General features: G+C 33.4%; 1 pseudogene; it reads right to left on the bottom strand.

Annotated features, from left to right (window-relative positions):
* The window catches only part of LOC140433864 (uncharacterized), a 35,534-nt pseudogene extending 18,160 nt beyond the window's left edge, over positions 1 to 17,374 (bottom strand).
* Positions 17,375 to 17,823: the final 449 nt, after the last annotated feature.

The following is a 17,823-nucleotide window of genomic DNA, read 5'->3' as shown; positions in this document are numbered from 1 at the left end:
TCGATCTCATCTCCAGCATGTAGTCGCTGAACCATTTGAATGTGATATGGGTATAGATTATTTTTTTGTAAGACTCTACTTACTTTTGATTGAGTAACATTGAGTTCTCGACTTACTTGTCTAGTGCTTATTGTAGGGTTCATAGTAACGGCGTCCATAATGTCATCTTCCTGCGCTTCATCTACATCTCGCTCTGTTGTTCCACTAGGAAAAGTGCCATTTTCTCGCAAATAATTAAAAACTGACCCAAATGTTGGATGACTGGGAGTTCGACGATTAGGAAATCTCCTGCGATATTCTCTACTAGCAGCCCTACCATTCCCATTACAGAATCCATAAACAAATATTATGTCTGCATATTCTGTGGTCGAAAACTGATGTGGCATTTTGAACGAAAGTAACAAAAGCTCTACCAAAACTAACACAATGTACTTAACGTAGATATGACAGAAGAAATAGGTATTCTTGTACACATAAATAACAATTGATAATGACAATAATGACAACGGGTATAAAATATCAAGAAACGTCAAATGGTCAACGCCAACCTTCATTTTAAACTTTTTTAGAGTTATTTTTATTTAGTACAGTTGATGCAATGTATTATTATTTGACATAAAATTTTAATCATTTACAATCAACAAAAACTAACACATACAAGAGGTTTGACTTTTTAATCAATTTAATTTATTATTTATCGAAGATAATGCCCCAATACGATCTATGAGTAAAAATTTAAAATTGAAAAACAATTGATTCTATCGTAGAGATAATACAAAGTGACAGTAAAGATGTTAATTTTCTACGTATTAGATTATGTTGTAGGAACTCATTTTAATTAAAATGTTTGAAATTTATAACATTTGTTTAAATTAATACCTTATAATTTGATACTTCATTATGGTTGTTCTATTTTTGGTAAGATTTGATCGTTCACTAAAAATTTAATAAAAGTGCGACAACATTGTCGCATATGTCGTTTTCATTGGCTATTTATGTAGTTTGAAAATCACTTATTGAATTTTAAAAAAAATTTATACAGGGTGTAATATTTAATACGAATCCCTAAATTAATTTTTCCAAAGCCACTCCTGGAATTTTTTAGTTTAGCTAATACCAGTCGAATGCTTGATAGTAGTGTACTGTATCATGCAAAAATTAAAAAAATCAAATGAGCCGTATAAACACTACAGTAAAATGAAATAAATGGTCAATTACACAAATCACCCTGTTAATTAATAAAGAAGAGGAGTTGACATTTTTTAGTGGACACATGATATGCTCCCTGAGGGACTCTACATATGGTAGAAGTATGTACAGTTCCTCATGACTCACCCTGTATAAGATCTTTCCATCTTTAGAACATGGGCAACACTATTTTTCCAGCTGTCGTTGGCTATTTTCTCCATTGCTAATTCAATTAGACGAACCACAGATGAATTTAGGGTGGGCGAAACATTACTTCTCCTTACCGATGCTTTTAGCTCATGTCATATGTGTTCAATCGTATTGAACATGCAGTGAACATTGAACAGGAGGAAGTCTTAATACTGTATGACCCATTTCTTCCGCCAAACTGTCGCAATAATATTGTTTTCTGTTGGAAAATGGTTTTAAAGTTTAAAGTAATTGTTTTTTAGAATAATTATCTTCGTAATATATATCATTTTTAGTGGTATATTTGGCAATAACTTTATTAAAAACCAGTTTTCAAATAATTCTGACATGGTGCCATCATGATAGTCGACACGGGAGTCCTTAATGTTTTTGCATGACAAGGCTAAAGCATTAGGTATAAAACCATTTTTTGTTCCTGCATAGATTATTGTAATACTTTTCCTTTATTTGATGGAGCTTATCTGCCCAACCATATTTTGGAACGTCATGGGTGTCAAACCACGTCTAATCCAGATAAACAATTTACCTTCCACTTTCTCCCTATTTATGAATTTAAATTAAAAATTTTGTCCGATTTCATAGAGATTCCATAATCCATAATCCATAATCTCATAATCCAGATTCCATAATCGCTTGGCGTTTATCGATCGTTTTTATTTTAAGGCCGTTGTTTAAACGACATTGCCTTCCTGTCTCACTGCAGCACTTGATTGCTGTGTCTTTCTGCAATTTTTGCATGATGGTTTTTAACGTGGGGGCCCTTTGTTCTTCATACATGTTATAAATTTTTCTTCTAATAATCACTCCGGTCTAGTTTTCTAAACATACCAGCGTCTTTTCTTTTTCTTCTACGTACTATCGGTTGTTTTGTTATGGACCACACTGTGTTCATTGGTATTCGTGTTAAGTTGGGAATTTGGAAAGTCTCCGTTCAAGGAGGGTAGTGTTAACGTCAAATATCACTTTTTTTGTGTCAAATGACAAAACACTGCTCTTTACGGGTTTGCTAACACTGACGTCTATTCTTTTGGCATTATTATTATCAATAACTTCACGAGAAGTACTAGGCTCTGTCCACGGACGAAACATTTTTAAATAATATTGTATTATACACAAATTGTCTTCCTTTATGAACAAAGTCAAACAAATAACTAACGAAATTGTCATAATATATCTTAGTCTACCTGTTCCTCAAGTTAGAAAATATAATGACGATTTTAAATATATCGTGACTGGTGCTTTAGGTAATATCCTAAATAAAATCATTCCAAGAAATTATTTCAATTGACTTTCACTGATAAGACGTAATGAGGTTATAATGTCGGGTTATTTAAATTCCTCTTTTAAAAAGCTAGTTTATTATAAGAATCGAAAAAATACACCTGATTTGTTACCGTTTTGGAGGTTTAAAAAATATTTTCTTTTCATAAATTCCATTTCAGGCGTTAAATTTTATGTATTACAATATATTTTTTTATCTCACAGTTCAATCCAAAAAACAAATTTCAGAACCTGTAAATGATTTAATGAGGTAAAGGAAGCGGCAGTCTTAACATAAAGACCAATGAAGACAGTGTGGTCAATAACAAAACGACCGATAGTAAGTAGAAGAAAAAGAAAATACGCTGGCAGGTTTAGGAAACTAGAACGGAGTGATATGGACCTCACTAGAACAAAAATTTATAACATGTATAAATAATAGATGATCCCCACGTTAAAAACCATTATGCATATGTTACAAAAAGTTGACACATGAATTACGTGCTGTAGTGAGACAGTAAGGCAGTGTCTTCTAAAAAACCGCTTTAAAATAAAAACGACCGATAAACGCTAAGTGATTACAGAATCTGTTTGTCCACAAATATAAAGGACGAAATTTGACGTCCAAATGACAATCCAAATGACGTTCCAAAATGTGGTTGGGCAGATTCTTGTAGCTGTACAACAAAAGCTCCATCAAATAAAGGAAAACGTATTACAATAATCCATGCAGGAAAAAATGGTTTTATATCTAATGCTTTAGCCTTGTCATGCAAAAGTATTAAGGACTCCCGTGTCAACTATCATGATGACACCACATCGAAATTATTTAAGAACTGGTCTTCAACGAAGTTATTCCCAAATAGAGCACCAAAATGTGTAATTGTGATGGACAATGCCAGCTACCACACTCGTAGGCTGAATAAAGTTCCATGTTCTAATGACACCAAACTTAGAATCCAGGAATATATGCTGGAAAATGATATATATATATATATATATATATATATATATATATATATATATATATATATATATATATTATGAAGATAATTATTCTAAAAAACAATTACTTGAAAATCCGTAAACTAATTTTTCGAAACCATTTATTATCAGATGCCGCTATTTGCGTCCATACGAAGCCATGTTGGAGTTGCTTCCCAAGACAGGAAAGATTTATTTTCACGTTCAGAGCGTCTGCGAATAGCCGTCTCTGATGATCCCTTTTAGGGTGAAATACGTATAAGCGGATATACAGATGCACTATACGTATCAAATATTAGCTGTCTTTTTCCAATTGCTTGAAACTTTAAAACTATTTTCCAACAGAAAACAATATTATTGCGACAGTTTGGTGGAAGAAATGGGTCATACAGTATTAAGACGTCCTCTTTACTATTGCATGTTAAATGCTATTAAACACATATGGCATGAGCTAAAAGCATCGATAAGGAGAAGTAATGTTTCAGTTAAATGTCGATAGCAAATAAAGTAAACTGTATACCCAAGCTTAATCAAGCCATTCAGAGCGATGCTGGGAATATTTATATTCCACTATGCATCAACAATTTACCCATATAAATTACCATCCTTTTTGTACTCATTTCGTCGAGTAAGGACGATAACAAAATAAATATACTTTCCTCACTAGAGGTCTCTAGTAGCATACTCTGGTAATTATTTTTCCTATAATTGCCATAGCAGTCGGTGCATTTTGATTTGGTTTAAGTCTTCTTACAAACTTTCTCTGATGACGGGTAGACCCACAAACACGTGTTAGAGAATGGTAAGAGACTCAAATGAAATCGAAATGCAACCGTGTACGTATATTTATTAAGTAATGTTTCGTTTACCCTAAATTCATCTGTGGTTCATCTAATTGAATTAGAAATGAAAAAAATAACCAATGGCAGCTGGAAAAATACAGAAAGGTTACTCAAAGAAACAATTATTATAGTTCTAGATAACAACAGTGATAGTGAAACTAATTTGTCCATGTATTTTTTTTAATGTAAGTATTTTTTGAATTATATTTATAAATGGTAAACTTTCTATGTATACATAGTTTATGTAAATATTTTTAAATGCAGTTGATAACGGTATAAAACCAGCTTTTAGAGACACCTCAATTTCGAAAATAATTTGCTAAAATATTTTTGCCTCTTTTCTTTTTGTACTCTATTTAGAAACGATAAAGTTTTGTAAATATGTGAATGTAGTGTATCTAAATATTTTTGCAACTATTATAACTTTAGTAGACAATGATAAAGACCGACTTTTAAACACACCTAATAATCGAATAAGTAATGCAAATCGAAAATAAAAGTACGATCTTGTCCATAGGCCATCCCCCGCTGCCTTGCGGTAGACACTTATCGGTAATAAATATTAATAGCTCTCTTAGATCTCTGGTAGGATTATACCTACTATCTTCGCTGTGAAGATTGTGCCGGGTAGCTCTTTTAGACAGCAGACTTAGTAAAATTTAGGTTTAATTAAAATAAAAGTATTTTCGAAACAAATAAATACCAAAATGAAATTATATCCGAGACAATATGTACAAAATTTAAATGCTAATCCTACGGGGAAGGTATCGACACACGGCTCGATGGTCCACTGTTTAATACTTGCGAAAAATAAAATATAATTAATGTTATAAAATTTGAAACGACAATTCAGATATGTTAATGCACACACAGAGAAGAAAACGAAGGACAAGTAGAAGTGGACGGATCGAACAACACTCGATACGGCAGGAAGCGAAAAAAGACTAATCAACACTTAGACACGAAACAGGTCTGTCTCAGATCAACACTCTAAGACCAGTAGGGAACTACCACTAGATCAACACTCTAGCAAAACAATCAACACCCTAGGGCCAGTGGAGTTGTACCCAAATCAACACTCTGATAGAACTTGATTCTCTCATGTGGCGGCTCTTCTTTTGTATGGTTATCGGTCTTTCATCTCCTCTAGTGCGCATCGATATAAGTGAAACTCAGAGTGGGAGTGCGTGCATACGGAGAGCGTTGACGATACGGTGACGGTGTACATCGTTACAAGATTACCTATTATCATGGCTATTTTAACTTGAAACAGCCGCTCTGAAGAGTTAATCGGAACTGCATTCAAACGACTCCCTGAAATTATTGAGACAGCATATATGTCTTCCCCCGATACTTCTTTTGTCCAGTATTTTTCTTTGTACGATTAGTCGTAGGATACTGTATCTTTCACCATGCATTATGTACCTCAGGTATTGCAGCTTTCTTGCTTTAACCTTCCCCTTAGAAACTCTGTCAACCCATAATAGTAGAATTCGTCTGTATACCGTCACTCTTTGTATTGATTATACGTCGAGGTCGTTAAGTCAAAGATTCGACACCGTAGTTAAGTACACTGAACACACAATATTTAATTAAACGAGTCTTTGGGTTTAGTGATGTCTCCACTACATAAAGCTGCCTTTAATCATAGAACACTTGCTAGTGCTTTATCTATTCTTGCTGTGATGTGTGGAGAGTAGACGTTATTTTCAGTTATTGGTGTTCCCAGATAACCATACTCTTTCTACGTTTTGTTTCGTTAAAAACGTAAACGGCTTAAAGTTTCGTTATAATTTTTATTTTTTATATTTCCCATGAACTTTGTCTTTTTAATGGTAAATGACAAGCCGTACCCCCACTATATTCTGATATTTTGCCTATCAATCTCTCCAGGTTATTACTGCAGTCTGCGTATCGAATATTCTTGATCGGGACCCTGTTGAGTTGAATCCCGACGTTTTATTTTTCAAAGCTCTTTTTATAATTTTCTTCGAATATTTATTTTATCCTAATTTACATATTAGTAGACATTCTTACTTTTTTTATTATTTAATCCATGACCAGGTTGAACAATATTCTAAACATCCCATTGTTTGAACTGTTCGTTCTTTTTCTACTTTTACTTTTATTGTGTTGTTAAGTTACATAATTTCGATCGTTTTGATTATTCCTAGAGGTATCTTCCTGGTGTACAATAAGTGGATAACGTCCTTTAATTTGATTCTGTTGAATACCTTCTTTTACTACTTCCACCAAAACGTTTGTATATTTGGATCTCTCCGCAAGATTAACCAGGAAACACAATACGGAATCAAATTGATTACATGATGATGAACAATAGATTCCGTAATGGATGCCTATCAGTTAAAACTTAGCCAGATGCTGATATACCGCCATATCATGTTCCTGTTTTTGGTAAATTTAGGTTTAGATTTTAAAAGGTTACAAAAAAAATAGTAACAAAAAATGTGATATGAGAAGAGTAAAAGATAAGGAAACAAAAACGATAGTTGCACGGATTCTTTAGAAAAGCTAAGTAGCATGGAGCAAACATATTATGCAGAAGAATCACTCTAGAATATATTTGAAACCTTTAACAAGATCAAAGAAGAACATCTAATAGAAAAGAAAGAGAAGACTGGAAGAAAGACGAAAATCGGAAAAAAGAAGAATGACAAATAATATAAAAAAATATTCAGAAACCAATAGGAACCGACATACGAAAGGCCGAAAGAAATTGGTTAAAAACAAAGTGTGAAGAAATACAGTTGTTGGAACAAAAACACGATACACTTAATATGCATAAAAAGGTAAAACAAGCAGCTGGTCTTTAAAAATCAAACACAGCTAGCAAACTGCAAGAGGGACAGGGAAACATTATCACAGATAAAAATCATGAAATATGCATATGGACCAAACATATACAAGAACTCTTTGAAGATAATAGGCCGAACAACCTCCATCATACATATGTAATGTCCACTTACCAATAACATCAGATGAAGTGGAAAAAGCAATATCGCAACTAAAAAATGGCAAAGCTCTTGTACCTGACAATGCATATGCGTAACCAATAAAGCTATTTAACACCGATGGTACTTAAAGACTAACAAAAATATTCAATGACATATTTAAAGAGAGTAGTACCAAGATCATGGCTGAAGTCTACGTTTATTGCACTACGAAAGAAAACAAAATTAAGGTTTTGTTAGCTATTCTATTAATACGTTGGATTTTATTATGGCAGAATATTCAATTTTCAATTTTTAGACGGAAAAAAAATATTTCAAAGTCTGAGCCAAGAAATTCAATAAGTAAAGATTGTGGTATACATATAGAACTATCTTCACCTAAAGTTGAGATTGTTAGGAAAAAGCACTAACTTTACAAATAATAAAAAATTCGACGTTCGAAAAACTAACTATTTGTAAACACCTGTATCTTCGAATCCACTAAATAGATTTTAATTTCCCGATGTTCGTAACACTTTATTTAAAATCACAAAATTTTTTAAGATATCTTTTTGTTCTTCTTAACCTATAAAATAAAACTTATCTTTTGCGGTTTTGTAAATTTTTTCATAAAAAATTTGACAATATAACAAAAAACATAAGATACTAAGTTAAAATCGCTCTACTGGGCTCAAAAATAGAGCTCTTTAATATATAGAGTTAAAACAGAGCCAAGAAATTGTGTTAACTTTTTAAAATATGCCTTGCTGTTCTGTCATATTTTGACCTCATGGCCACTGTATTTTCTCGTGCGGCGTGGTACCTAAATGCTGGTCGCATTTCACCGACAGCGACTGAGAAGCTTAAGAGTGGTAACTCCATTATATATATATTTTTTTAAATATCTATAATTCAATTTTAATAATGTTACCTAAAGTTAAAATCAAATTTAAATAATAATATACTGTTGAAAGTGCATCATATGATCTTTTTGGTTCTCTGTAAATTAATGTTTTTTACTTAACTTTTTTTTCCCATATTTTTTATATACATGTACCATTACCACATGTCTTTTGCTGTGCTAAGTTGAGTTAATTTGTAAACTGTATTCAGTTTAGTGTATAGCCATTGTCTATACAACATAATATTATAATGTCCATTATCATAAGCTTCTTTACATATTTTATATCTTTGACTGCTACATATCTTTTTAAGGTAACACACTTATAATAACTTTTCCATGGATGTTTGGTTTTTCATATTGTTCTTTTTAGATGATCTAATGATGCTTCCTGATTAGGAAGCGAAACGTCTTCAATAAATAGATGAAGTAGCCACCTTTCTTTTATTTCTCCACTTTGACCGAAAAACCTACCACTCTTCGAGTGTTCCTTAGTTTATGTAAATATATATATATATATTATATGCAACATGGCGACCGCTGCTTCAGCGAACCCCGCCCCAACCGATCCCGCTCAGACTGGTTCCGCGACTACTGAGAGTATAAAAGCAGCTACACAGGGTACGACCGGTCTCGAACAAGGGGAGTTTGGTTTTTTGCGGTTTCAATTCAATAACATGAATTTTAGAGCAATTAACTAGTTCTGAAGTTGGTCGCATACATATAAACGGCTTGCAGGAACAATGGTCACTAAAGAACACAAGTTTCGTCTTTGCTGGTTCAGACTCACACACATTCACACTCAAAAAAACTCACACACACAACACTCACACCGAATATTAACATGAATTTTAGTGCAATACATCCTCTAAGGAGGTTGGTAATCATCACAGCTATTTTCACTTTTGAGATTGCAGCTCTGAACAAGTGGACGGAACTGCAATTATACCACTTTCTCAGATTGTTGGGCCAGGAGATGCGTCTTCTCCCAATATTTCGTTTTCCCTGTATTTTTCCCTGTATTATGGTTTGTAGCAACACATATTTATCCTCTCTCATAACGTGGCCGAGGTATTGTAACTTTCTTATCTTAATCGTATTCATGATTTCCATTTCATTTGTCATCTTTCTGAGGACCTCAACATTTGTTATTCGGTCTACCCAACTTATTTTTAATATTCTTCGATAGGTCCACATCTCGAATGCTTCAAGTCAATCGCTCACCTCTTTCTATAAGGTCTAGGCCTCCACCCCATACAGCAGCACCGAAAACACATATGAACGTAATATTCTTATTTTGAGTTGCAAACTAAGGTCTCTACTGCATAATACTTTTCTCATCTTATTAAATGTTGCTCTAGCTTGTCCAATTCTCATTTTTATTTCTTCTGTACACTGGTTATTTTCATTAATTGTACCAAGATATCTGTATTTTTTTACTTTTTCTATTGGAATTCCTCTTATGTTTAAAATGTCTTGTTGTTGTGCTTTGGAAATGGTCATAAATTTTGTTTTATTAGCATTAAGCGTTAGTCCGCTTTCCTCACTAGCATTTACTACATTATCTAAAAGTGCCTGTAGATCTTGTATATTTTCTGCAATTAGTATAGTATTATTGGCATATCTGATATTGTTGATGGGTCTGCCATTGACTTGTATTCCAATTGTTACATTTTCGAGTGATTGTTTAATTATTTCTTCCGAATATAGATTGAACAATAAGGGCTAGAGTATGCAACCTTGTCTTACGCATCTTTTTATCTCTACTTCCTCCGAAAGTTCTTTGCCTACTCTGACTTTTGCTGTTTGGTTAAAGTAGAGATGAGCAGTCACATGTTTTTATACAATTTGGTTTTTTTTTTAGAGTTTATGAGTTTCTTTAAACCATTTTATTTTTTAGTCATATTTTCGTGCTTCGAAATCTCCGACCAACAACATTATAAAGTGCTCTTTGTGTCGAACCGAATCGTATGTTTCTGAGAGGAGTATATTACTATCTAAAATTCTTTCGTTATCAGATATTACTTTGTCTTGTTTTGACACATTCTCTTATAACGAAAACATTCTTTCTCGTTGCTTTCTCATACAGTATCTTCATTACGGGAGTCTTGACTCAACTGATCCAAATATATAGTTTTCATTTAAAAGTCGTTTATGTTACACTTTAACAAAAAGCATTACAAGAAGAATGAAAAACGTTAGACAATTTATAAACGTTAAAACATTGTTTATTCTATCTATTTATTTTTCTAGAGATGTATTGGTAAATGATAAACTATCAGTGATAAAATAAAATAATCACTTGTCTTAGTCTGGAAGGTACATTTGAGTAAATTTCGACACATACTTAATAACGTTGATAAAAGATTGGATGTTTCGTTATATTTTTGTACGTTCGGACCATCATCGCCTGTGTACGTCAACAAGTACAGATAAGCTCTGATTGAGATCGAAAGCCGAGCCAAGATTAATGGATCTAAGTATATTATTCGAAATTCTCATTAACACATAATTAGGAAATAATTGCAAGTTGTATTTATTTTGATATAAAATGGTTTACTGAAACTTGATGTCTAAGAAAAGGTTTTGAAAAAAATGCCTGTTATTCGCGTAACGTGTTATCACTTTTAAAATAATTATGTCCACCTTATTTCCCAATTATTTTACTATTCAGAAACCTTAGCTATGTTATTTCGTTACTTTTACTTTGAAGGAAAATTACTTGGAATACGAAAGGTATTCCAAATTTATTATTTCGATAAATACTTCTAATAAATTATGAAAGTATATATTAATAAAATATTTTACTTAAAATTACAATATGAAATATAAAAATAAAGCATCTAGTTAATCAAAATCAAAAAATGAAAAATAAACGTAGATAGTGACATGAAAAAAGATCGTTTGAAGATTTTTTTAAAGAATATGTGTTCTTGCAGTTTGTGTAAAGATTGCCTAGTTAAATAATAAATCGAAATTGTTGTTACGTCGTACCGACAACCACATCTTATTGCGGGTAGTACGAATTAAATTAGCAGAACTCATCAAAATTACTTAAGAAAAGCTATATTGGTGCTCCCAACTATATTTTCAGCGCTATATTTCCACCTGGATTTCCGGTGTGCAATCATCCGGAAACGATCTATTGACAATATCAACACTTCAGTTTTGTTCCTGGTTGAGTAAACACATTATTTGTTGTAAACTTACATTGTTGCCGTTGTATTTCAAGTATTATTCACTTGTATTCTTGTCACCATATTCTTGTAGCATTTTCGTTTCACCCCGTATATCGTATAAACCGAAAAAGATTCTTAATCTTCTTGCGTTTTTCAGATTGATAATCTAAACATTTTGGAGTCGGTTTATAATGAACAAATTGCTCTCTTGTTTGATCTTAGCTCCACCTAGATAATTACGCAGGAAATAAATAAGAATCTTTCCGCTTATGCTGTCAAGATAATGATTTTTGGTGATGATTTCACTTCTCGGGGGACCGGCTGTGAGAAACGGTCGCTTTCATTGTGGAGGTCCGAATTTTGTCATCGGGGACTTCAATTTTAACAGCCGTCGGGATACGATAGAGTACGTGGAGTTCCGCTAGGTTGTTTATCCTTCTTACACCAATCTTCTCTTAGATCAAGTTTTGAGGCGTCCTTTATTTTTCCTCTTTCGTTAAGTACCAAATTCTCTCATTTTCATTGGTATATTTCAATTCCCCCAAATCTTTTAAATATACATCCATCTCAAATCTATTGACCCACGTCCCAAAGCTCACTGTTGTGTCCTTCAAAATACAGGACACCGTTGAGACCTCTTACGCTTTAATGATCTAGATTCTAGATAATTTATTGCAATAAAATATTCCCAAACTTCCTTCATCGCTGTTTGTTTTGTTTGATGTTATTTTTCTTTATTTGTATTTTTCGCCTTGTTGTGTATTTCTTTTATATTATATACCTAATAATATAATAATGTAACACCTACCAGTATAAGTTTAGTTTTGCACATTTCTTAGACATAATATGAGTACTAACAATTAAGTAATTTGATGAAAAATCGAATCTAAAATGTACTTCCATTTTATTATTGTATTAATTCGCTTAGCAGTGTCGACATACAGATAGTAAATATGCAACCTAATAATGTTATTTTCCGTTGCAACCCAGCAACGGAAATGATCGATTATGTTTCAGTTTATTTTGATTCTTTTACTTTCCAAAATTAACGTATTGAAAGCATGTTCAAGGACGATTATAAATAATTTAGGTTCTGTAGCACACCACATTCCATAGCTTTTGATTCGTGAATTCATGTATTTTTAAACTTTTTGTTGCATTATGATAAATTGCAGAGATCGCACAAATTTTTTCACAACTACTCAGCGAGGGTTAAGTGCACATGCATATGCATTTGCATATTTTTGTATTTTCTTTTGAATTTTGCCTATACTCTTACACTTAAAAAAGTGAATATATTAGATTTTCAAAACGAATTTATTTGTTGATTTATGGTTCAAATACCTTCATATCTACCTAATATTTCCAAAAATAATAATATTCTTATCTTAATCAATTAACAATTCCTAAATAGGTACCTGATAATATAAAGTAAAAATTCCCAAGAATTAACCTATTGGTACCTCTTATTGTGTTTGGGTTAAGCAAAATTTCAATGTAGTTTATGTTTTGAATTTGAAAAGTTACTTTTGGAGTCTTCAAAGTGGTTCAAAATTTTTATTTAGTGTAGGTAAAATGTTGAATGAAGCGAATTTCTGAGTTCTCGGGAAGAACCGCGTTGAGAATTTAAAGCTCGACGTTTTGGCACCCATTTTGGAGCCATTTTCAAGAAAGATACGGTTCCGTTCGAGTTCGGCGTCTCAATCTGCCTACTCCCCTCACTCGTGACGTTCCAGTATCCTGTTCTGTAATTAGGACGAGGCGTTTTCGGCTACCTTTGTCAAAAACTCTTTTTTCATTAATCTTCTGAAAAACTTTTCTATTGCACCCTCAGATATACTAGTTAATTTTGACATTGTTTCTTTATTCACCAACATTCCCATCGATGAAACCATTTCCATCTTGGACTCTAAACATCAAATTTCTCAAGACCCATTATCTCTTATAAAACACTGCATGTCTAAGACATATTTTTCATTCCAAAATCATTTTTATCTTCAAATCAAAGGTGCCCCAATGGGATCGCCCCTCTCTCCCGTAATAGCAGATTTCTACATGGAACATTTCGAAACAGCAGCCTTGTTCTCATCAAATCTCAAACCCACCTGCTGGTTACGGTACGCTGATGACACCTTTGTCATTTGGCCCCATGGTAAAGACACATTAGATCTCTTCCTCTCCCACCTGAATGGAATATATCCCAGCATTCAATTCACGATGGAAGTTGAGTCTGAAGCGTCCCTGCCATTTGTTGATGTTCTTATTCAGAAAAATCCACCTCACAGTTTTTCCTATTCCGTGTACCGGAAACCCACTCATACAAACCGCTATTTCAATACCCAGACACATCATCACCCCGCCCAACTCAATTCAGTCATCAACACTCTTATTTCCCGTTCCATAAAACTTAGCGACAGCAATTACAGATCAGCCGAAATTAATTCAATAAGACAAACACTTTTACGCAACGGCTACCACAAAACCCAAATTAACAGAAGCATTCAAGAACTTCTAAACCCCATTCTATCCAAAAAAGAAACCTTGCCGCTGGATCAACCCAAAATCTTTCTATCTTTCATTAAAGGTGTCACTGACAAGATCAGTAGAACTCTTATCCCTCTATATATCGAAACCATCTTCACTACTTACTCCAAATTGTCCAATCTCGTCAGATCCGTAAAAGACCAAATCCCCAATGAAGACCATGGTGTCTACGAGATACCTTGTTCCAGTTGCACACGTACATACGTAGGACAGACAAACCGAAGAATGCATAACCGTATTTACGAACATTCTCTATCAGTCAAACATTCCGATACCACTCCAGCCCTAGCCCAACATCATATTAAGACAGGCCACAAAACAGTTTTCGAAAAAGCAAAAACCATCGCTCCCATCCGCTCCTTAAAATCGAGAATCATTCGTGAAGCCATAGTGATCGAAAAAGAGCCTAACAGTTTAAACACGCGCGATGACGCTAAACGACTGCCGGCAACGTGACGACCGTTGCTTCAGCGACCCCCCACCCCAACCCACACCGCTCAAGCCACGTCAGCTCAGACCACGTCAGCACATATCGTTCCGCGCTATAAAATATATATTTTCATTAATAAAAGCAACTAAATACATCGGTAAAAACCCTTTAAATGTTGTTGAATTAACTTTGAATTACATTATTTTTAACTTTATAAACTATAATATTTTAGTTACAACAGGAATGGATAACATGGCAGCGCAAGACTCCACTGGAGGTTGCTAGTCCTGAGACAAAGTGTCTTGTTGATTGCAACAAAAGACTCTTTTGTTGCTATCAACAAGTCCTCGTAGACAATTTGTCTCAGGACTAGCAACTTCCAACAAAAGAGGCTATACCGCCAGCTACAGGAATTTAGTTTTCTTGTGGATTTTAAAAATTATTTAGTTAACATACTGAAGGATTATTTTGCAGATATCAGACGAAAAAAATTCCAAATGGTTTCAACACTGCAAAACTGCTTTACAGACGGCCAAAAAAAAAATAAATTAGAATCGGAAGAGAAAAAGCAAGATTCGATATCAAGGTGTACAATCAACTAATCTGAAATCAAGTGAACAAGAGATATTTAACCATGATTTGTGCGAAGCATTGTTAAGCTCAAATATAAAATTGTCCAAATTATAAACGAAAATTTGCACGTTTCTTTGAAAATGCTAGAAATGGAATATTTTAAGTGACAGAAGCTTAAAAAAAAATGCTCTATATTCTGCGGTACTGAGTAAAGTAATTTTTTTATTTCGAATTAACGTGTCTTGACATCTTTAGTCATTTACACAGGAGCAAAGGTTTACACCAGTACCTATCGAGTTATTATTTTACAATAGTAAAGAATAACAATATTATGTAAATTATATTTTGTTAACCCTTAAGTAGTATACATATAAATAACTACGTGAGTGGTATACTCCGTCTGGTAGACGGGTTAACGCAATTTGGAGAATTATGTAGGATTAACTTTTGTATGGATGTATTCATTATAAATAAATACTTTTTTTATTTAATACATGTAATTTATACTAACAGTCGAACATTAAATTTGAAACAAAAGATAAAAAAATATAAATAAAGGATATTATTTTTAAGCATACATGACAATTTTGTTTGCTTTTTATTCTTCTTGTACGATTGTTTATTCTTGAATAAATTTATTGCAAATTTTTTTAAAGCATTGTAAACAAATAGGTTGACCACATTTGCAACAACAAAATTTTGTTTTTCTTTTCAGTTGCCAGCTACAAAATTTACAGGTGGCTCGTTTATCAAGTAGTACGTCGTTTCTCATATTGCGCATTGGTGTAGAAATTAGGCCTAACAATCTTGTTATAATCCTTCGAATATCATCTTGTAAATAAACGTTTGCAATTCTGGTTTGCATAAACGGTTCAGTCAAAGATTTTGCCAACATTTTCATGAAATTTAGTCTGGTTTCTGGACTTATAATTAAAATTGCGAAGAAAACAGCCATCGGCGAATGTCTTGTGCGCCGGTCACATGAGTAAGTAGCACATTTTTGATCTAAGCTTTTAACACCTCCTTTAGTTGTATTGTAATAAGCGATTATTTCAGGCTTACCCGTAGAGTTGTCGACTTCATCTGAATGATGCATCGAAGAAACCAGTATAACAGCTTTTGATGGTTTTGTGACATAAGAGAGCAAAGTTATTTTATTTGTAAATCCACATATACTAGATTTTTCTGGTCGTCTTCTGTTTGCCAAAAAGTCGCTAAGAATTTCTCTTTTATTTTTCTTCAATGTGCCCACATAGGTAAGGCCTCTTTACTTTAGCTCCTAAACTTAAGGTATGAAACTAAACCAGTTGTTCGCTGTCACATTACGGTGTGAACCTGCGATTGAGTTTGTAAGTCTCAGAATTGATTGTGTGGGTATGGAGTATTTTTTTTTTTCATTTTCGGAAGGCGTCATACCATCACTTCCATTTCTACAATATATGTATCCATCATAAAAATAATTACTTCTCGCCTCAGTCATGCATAAAATCTTTTAGCCATATTTTGATGGTTTTGTTGGCATGTACATTCTAAATTTACATCGACCTCTGAAAGCCACCAGCATCTCATCAATACACACAGAGGATCTAAGAGTGAACAGTTCTTGAGAATTTTCAACAAGCCTTTGAAACATGTCCGATACAGCAGCTGCTGCATTTTAAGGTTTTCGTTAATCTAGAACATCGGGGTTATCAAATCTCAAACAAGATAAGAGAAAAAGATAACGTTTCTGTGATATTGTGGCTCTAAATACATCTCGCCCTGTACCATCTGTAGCAAAGAAATTATCGGTACTTTCATTATTTGATTTAAAAATTTAAGTGTATATCAAAAGTCCCAGAAAAACGCGAATCTCTAAAGTAGTGGTTTCTTGAAGGTAGGTTGCTGAAGTTTTATTAGTATAATTTCTTTTTGCGTAGTGTATTTTGACGTTGGTCCACTGGACAATTTCTTCAATCATGTCCTCGGTAAATAGCAGTTCCCATACGTCTACTACTTCCAGATTGTCACCAAGTATTTTTATTTTTGACGTAAACCAAGTAATTGCAAAATAATGTTATGCTTTCTTGTGCGGACGTTTTTAGGTGGTTGGTTCTTGCGCCATTCAAATCCATTTTTTCCAACAAATGTTCCAGATGCAGGTATATTGTCTTCATTACCTATATCATTATCGGATCAAAATGTTCACTCTCACTCACGTGGTCTAAATCTTTATCGCTATCACTATCACATTCCTCCAGCCATTGCTCTGCAGCCGATTCAAAATTCTGATTATCAAAACGTATGCGTTTTCTTGACGGTCCAAATTCCATTATTCAGCAGATACTGTAAAAACAAACAGTTTACATATACAAATGTTTTTCGTTATAAAATAGAATAATTACCTATAAAAAATATGTAAAATCACTTTTTTGGAACAGTATCGTAAATGGTATACTCCGTCTGCGCGACGGCTTCGCCAGATTTGTAAGTTTACAGAAAGAACTGACGTGTCAGTATTATTATTTTATTTTTAGAATCTCGAAGAGTGAATTATAGAAAAGTAGGGCAAACGGTAAGAGGCGTAGACAACCGATAAGTAAATTATGATGTATTTTAAATTTAAACCCGTCTGTCAGACTGAGTATACCAGTTAAGGGTTAAACAGCTGTGTAGTCTGAAGTCTATTAGGCTCTTGAGTCGGTTTAAACAGTTCAGAAGTTCTTTTAAACTGTAGGTTATATTGTTCGCAACACGAGTGGCCTGGAAGTGTTGACATTAC

This window comes from Diabrotica undecimpunctata, chromosome 2 (genome assembly GCF_040954645.1).
Source record: "Diabrotica undecimpunctata isolate CICGRU chromosome 2, icDiaUnde3, whole genome shotgun sequence".
In the NCBI taxonomy this organism is placed as follows: Eukaryota; Metazoa; Arthropoda; class Insecta; order Coleoptera; family Chrysomelidae; genus Diabrotica; species Diabrotica undecimpunctata.
This window is presented reverse-complemented; position numbering and strand designations above follow the sequence as displayed.